Here is a 6,000-nt window from a genome sequence, read left to right on the forward strand (position 1 = left end):
CAACTGTAAAATAAAATTAGAAAGAATGTTGGTCAGGTGACAGATACAAGAGTGTCAGGACTCGGACTGCCAGACTGGGTATCGGTTTCTTCCCACAGGTGAGACTAATCAATACCCTATCTCCACCCAGATCTCTTCACTAGGACATCAAGTTCTTTAATGTATATTATTTCCCTGTGCTGCACACTGCATGCACTTTGGATTATTTCACAAAGGAGAAGTTGAGAGAAGAGACACCAATCTTCAGTGAGGGATCAGTGATAGAAAGGGAGAGCAGCTTCAAGTTTCTGGATGTCAACATCTTAGAAGGTCTAACTTGGGACCAACAACATTCGTGAAGTTTGTATCAATCTTCAGTGCTCTACCGATGGCACGTCAGCAGCTCTGCTTTGTTTGGAATTTGCATCCATCGTCAAGGACTCCTTTGAATGATGAATTTTGAGGAGTTTGAGGAGATCTGGTATGTCACTGAAGACTGGCAAATTTCTACAGATATAAGATAGAGGGCACTCTAACTGGTTGCATCAGAGGCTGGAATGGAACCTCCAATGCACAAGATCACAACAGGGTTGTAAGCTCAGCCTGCTCCATCACGGCCATAATCTTTCCCATCATCGAGGACATCTTTAAGACGAGGTGCTTCAGGAAAGTGGCATCCATCGCTAAGGACCCTCACTATCCAGGGCATGCCTTCATCTCATTACTGCCATTCGGGAGGAGGTACAGGAGTCTGTAAACTCACACACAATGATTCAGAAACAGCTTCTTCCCCACCAGCATCAGATTTCTGAACAGTCCATGAACCGTTGAACACCACCTCATTATTCCTTAGGTTTACATTATTTATTTATTTTCATGATGTATGGTGATCTTATGTCTTTGTACTGTGCTGCTGCTGCAAAACGAGAAAACTCATTTCATAGAAATTAATGAAAATAAGTCTGATTTTGATTCTACATGTGACAATAATAAATCAATTACTAATTGCCTCCGTCAGATCACCATCCTCCATCTGACTGTTCCCCCTGCTGGTTCACCAGAACCATTGCATGAGCAACCACAACAAGAAGGTGAGAGAGAGAACCCTTTTTGTCGGCCCTTTGTTGATTGGGGTCGACCATGGATCTTGCAAGCCTGGGAAGTATGATATGGAGAGAAAGGTGCTGACTGTGCAGCAGGCTCCCCTCTCCACAAGGCTGATGAATCTAGAGGAACAGCAGGGACTGATACAGCTTGGCAGCATCAGCATCACTGGAGTTGCCAGTCAGAGTTAAACTCCAGGTAACCTTAGGGACTCCAGCTCCGGATATTTCCTTAGGGTTTACCCCTGAAACATTCCCCATGAGAGGGTACAGACGCAGGGCAGTGGAGGTTTGAGATCTGAGCTTTCCTTCTCCTAAGTGAGCTGCCAACTATGGCTGATGAGCCCCATCGACCCAAAGTAAGAGAGAACCCTGACCCACTTAAAAATTATTTGAAAGGCTTGGACTTTAATTCCATCTTCCTTATAAGTCTCAAACTCCTATCCAACATATTGTACAAAGGCAAAGTAGCTTTGTAGCACTGTGAATATGATTAGATATTATGTGATTAATAATACTTAAGGAGAATCCCATTTCAGTGAGGTGAACATGCATTGTGCAATCACTTACTGTGTGCACTGGGACACTTACTGAGTGAAGTCCCAGGGACAAGCTAGTGTCCTTGTGGTGAACTATGTGCCTGTCGGGACACGCCCCTGCTGACTGCTCCTGTGGCTCCTCCCACAGGCCCCTGTATAAAGGAGATCTGCGGCCTGACGCTCGGCCTCAGTCTCCAAGACATTGTATGATAGACACTCACTCCTGGTTCCTTCTTCCAGTCAATAAAAGCCGATATCTCACCTTACGTCTCAATGTGAGTTATTGATGGTGCATCAGTCCTGTAGAACTATGATCTTAATATGCTTGCACAGGTATGGGCGGAAAGGCATTGAAAATAAAGACTTTAGCGAGGCTTTTGTCAAGGTCCTCATGGCAGGCTAGTCTGGAATTTTTGATTGTATGGAATCTGGGAGGGGAAATTGTGGGTTGGATTCATAATTGGCTTAGTGGCAGGAATCAGAGGGTGATGGTCAAGGGTTATTTCTCAAACTGGAGACCTGTGTCTAGTGGTTTGCCACAGGAATCACTATAGGACTTTCATTGTTTGTAATTCCCATAAACAATTTTGAAGTGAAGGTACAAAGCGTGGTTAGTAAGTTTGTGGATGATACTAACATAGGAAGTGCTGCAGACCATGTAGGACGTTATGAAAATTTACAGCTGGTCTTTGATCAACTAGGGATTGGCAAATGGCTTTCAGTCCTGTTAAGTGTGAGGTATTGCATTTTAGAGATCAAACTATGCTAGGTTTGCCATACTAAGGCAATCCAGTTCAGTGAAGAAAATAGCTGTGCTTAACTTATGTAGCCCCTTTGTGTCTTTAGAGACACAGCAATGTAATTGATTCTGAAGTAGCCTCATGAGCTATTCCACTGAGGAGTAATTAGGATGGGGTAACAAATATTGGTCTGGCCAGCAATACCTGTATCCCAAAACAACAAGTAAAATTAAAAAGACATGTTCAATTTATCACACAATGAGTTTCCAATTTCAGGGTGACTCATAAACCCTGTGTTCCCCACACACACTTGCCTCTTCACTGAGCATTTTTCTCTTTTTGTCCACATTTCCCTCCTCCACTTTGCATCATGGTGGGCTTTGTCCTTTGTTTTGTTCTGAGTGTGTTTTCTTGTAAAGATTATGGATAATTTATGTTTGAAGAACACAGAAAAATACAGCACAGTACAGGCCCATTAGGCCATAATGTTGTGCAGAGCTTTTCATCTACTGTAAGATCAACCTAACCCTTCCCTCTTCCATAGCTTATCATTCTCTAAGAGTTTGTTAAATACCCCTAACTTATTTCTGTTTAAATGTTATATTTAATTTTACGTTTGATTTATGTTTATTTTTGCCCCTAATTGTTTTATATTTATTTTGAAAATGCTGCTTAAATGTTACTATGTGCCTGTAATGCTGCTGCAAGCAAGCTTTCCATTTTACCTGTGCACACATGTAACTAGTTTCCATGATATCATGTGAAAAAGCCACGCTGCTGCAGCAGAAGTTTAACTCTGTTTCTCTATGCTCTTGCCTAGAAATGATCAATCTGCACCACTTCCACGCCTGGCGAGCATTCTATTTGTAGAGCTGCTCAAGATCCAGCCTTCAAGCCCGTCTCATGCTTCCTCCAGTGCAAGTCTGTAGCTCAGAATCAGGTTTATTATCATCAACATATGTCATGAAACGTGCGGATTTGTGGTAGCAGTACAGTACAATACATAAAAGTTCACTGTAAGTTACGAGAAGAAATATATAAAGATAAATTAGAGCAAAATGGTGAGGTAGTGTTCATGGTTCCATGGGCTGTTCTGAAATCTGATGGCAGAGGAGAAGAAGCTGTTGCTAAAATGTTCAAAGTGTGTCCTCAGGTTCCTGTACCTCCTCCCTGATAGTAGCACCACCTTCCATTAGAACGATTACTGTATTTAACAGGCATTTGCTTAGACATCTAAATAGGCAAGGAACTGAAAGATATGGTCCTAATGTGGGCAAATGGGATTAGTGTAGATGGGACAAAAGGTTGCCATGGTCATTGTGGGTTGAAGGGCCACTTCTGTGCTCTATGACTCTTTGATTTTATTGTGGGCCAGTTAGTTGAGCATGTATTATTGAAATCAGACAATAATCAAATAAAAGATAATAAAATTAAGTCGTAGAGAGGTGCTGCCCAGCCACCGGCACTGCAATGACCGTCAGGTTCCCTTTTACACCAATCCTACATTAATCCACTTTTTCTTCCACTTCCTCACTGACACCCACACCGCTCCCCAGGTTCTGCCACTGAGCTACACACTCGGGGTAATATACAGTGGCCAATTAATCTACCAATCTGCACACCGTTGGGGTGTTGGTGGAAATCAGAGCAACCAGTTGCAGGGCAGACCTGCAAGTTCCACTTTGGTCATCAAAGTTTTAAGAAACATAATAGAATTCCTTGAATTCTTCAATAATGTGACAAGTAGAGTCAATAGAGAGCAATCAGTAAATATGGTCTGTTTGGAATTCCAAAAAGCTACGCCACATAAAAGGCTGTAGCTCATGATAAAAACTTACGGTATTCACTAATGAGCTGCTCTCTCTCTCTCTCTCTCCTTCAAATTCTCTTAACATTCTTTACCTATCTCAAATTCCTAGCACTAGCACTAGAACTGACCTGGCCCAAGAGAAGTTTCCCCTCTTGCACAAAGAAATTCCCCCCTTTTATGCACTTTAAGACCCCCTGGCATAATTTCCCTCGGGATCAATAAAGTATGTCTGTCTGTCTGTCTCTCTGTTAACTTTGGCAACCTTTGGCCTAGGCACACATAAATAGAAACAACAGGTGTGTAAGGCCGAAAACATTCTTCACCAGTATCTAATCTTAATGATGTGTGTTCAAAATAGAGACAAAATGTTGGTCAATAAGGGAAATAACAAGCCATTACCGCATTCCAAACTGACACCATTTTGTCTTTCGAACTTCCATTTTATTTGAGCACATATGGAGGAGAGTCACATTTAACTCTTCCCTTACACTAGTAACACTAGGAATCAGTTCTTGACCTTCAAGTATTTATGATTTATATTAATGTTCTTGAGAAGTGGACAAGGGAATGTGTCCCAGTTTGCCAATGATGAATATAAATGGGAGGTCATGTTGAAATAGGGATATCATGTCTCTGCAGTGGGACATAAAAAGATTAGGCTGTGGAGTTTAACGTGGAATCAAAAGGCAGGGTATTATATAAATGAGGAGAAATTGCAATTGAGCGAAGTAGAGAGGGATTTAGGTGTTATTGTGCATAACATAAAAGGTTATTAGTAGTGAGGAAGACAAACAGTTTATCAGCTTTTATTACAAAGGAACTCTTGTTTAGAAATAGGGGAGTATAGCTACAATTACAATTACAATTACAATTGGTAACACCAGGTCTGGAGCACAATGCACAATTGTGGGTTCCTTATTTAAGAAAGGATTAAAGGCAATCTAAAAGTGATGCTCTATGCTACTTTCTGGGTTGAGAGGGTTGTCCTATCATGAGACGCTAAAGATGGAGTTTAGCAGACTGAGGTGGTCATCTTATTGAAACAAGTAAAATCCAAGGGGGTCATGACAGGTACATATGGAAGTGTTTCTACTAGTAGGAGAATCTCAAACAGGGTCACAAACAGGGTCAAGGAAGTGGTTATTTAAATATGAGCAGCGGATGGTGAATCTCGATAATTTTCTGCCCCAGAGGGCTATGGAGGCAAATCATTGTAGGTCTTTAAAGTGGAGGTGGATACTATATTTTTGAAAGTTTGGGGAATTAAGGGTTGTGGGGAACTAGCACTCAAGAATAGTCTGGGGCAAACCAGCCACAATCATAATAAACTTATTTCTCCACTTATTTTCTTCTGTTCTTGTACTGTTTTTCTCACTGTGTACTGAACTGAATTGTACAATTCTGGTGCATGGGGCAAGAATAAATAACAGACAGATATTGACATTGCTACTGGGGGTGTACACCCCCTTAATATTTCTTCTACAAAACAGAGTTGTGTAAATGCGACAACCTCAAGATGTGAACGATGCACAAGATACATCTCTGGGAAACAATGACAAAGTTCTTAATCCACATTGGAATGGAATTAGTTTGTTATCGTCATGTGTACCAAGATACGGAGAAAGCTTGTCTCACATTCTGTTTATACAGATCAAATCATTTCTCAATGCATCGAGGTCGAACATGGTAAAACTGCAACAATGCAGAATAAAGTGTAACAGCTAGCCAACTGGACACATCTTTGGTTTGGTGGAAGATGTTAGAAAGGGGATTGTGGAAGGCTGTTTTACAGATTGGCGGACTGTGGCTAGTGTGTGCCACAGAGATCT

Source organism: Hypanus sabinus, chromosome 13 (assembly GCF_030144855.1).
Source record: "Hypanus sabinus isolate sHypSab1 chromosome 13, sHypSab1.hap1, whole genome shotgun sequence".
Taxonomy (NCBI): domain Eukaryota; kingdom Metazoa; phylum Chordata; class Chondrichthyes; order Myliobatiformes; family Dasyatidae; genus Hypanus; species Hypanus sabinus.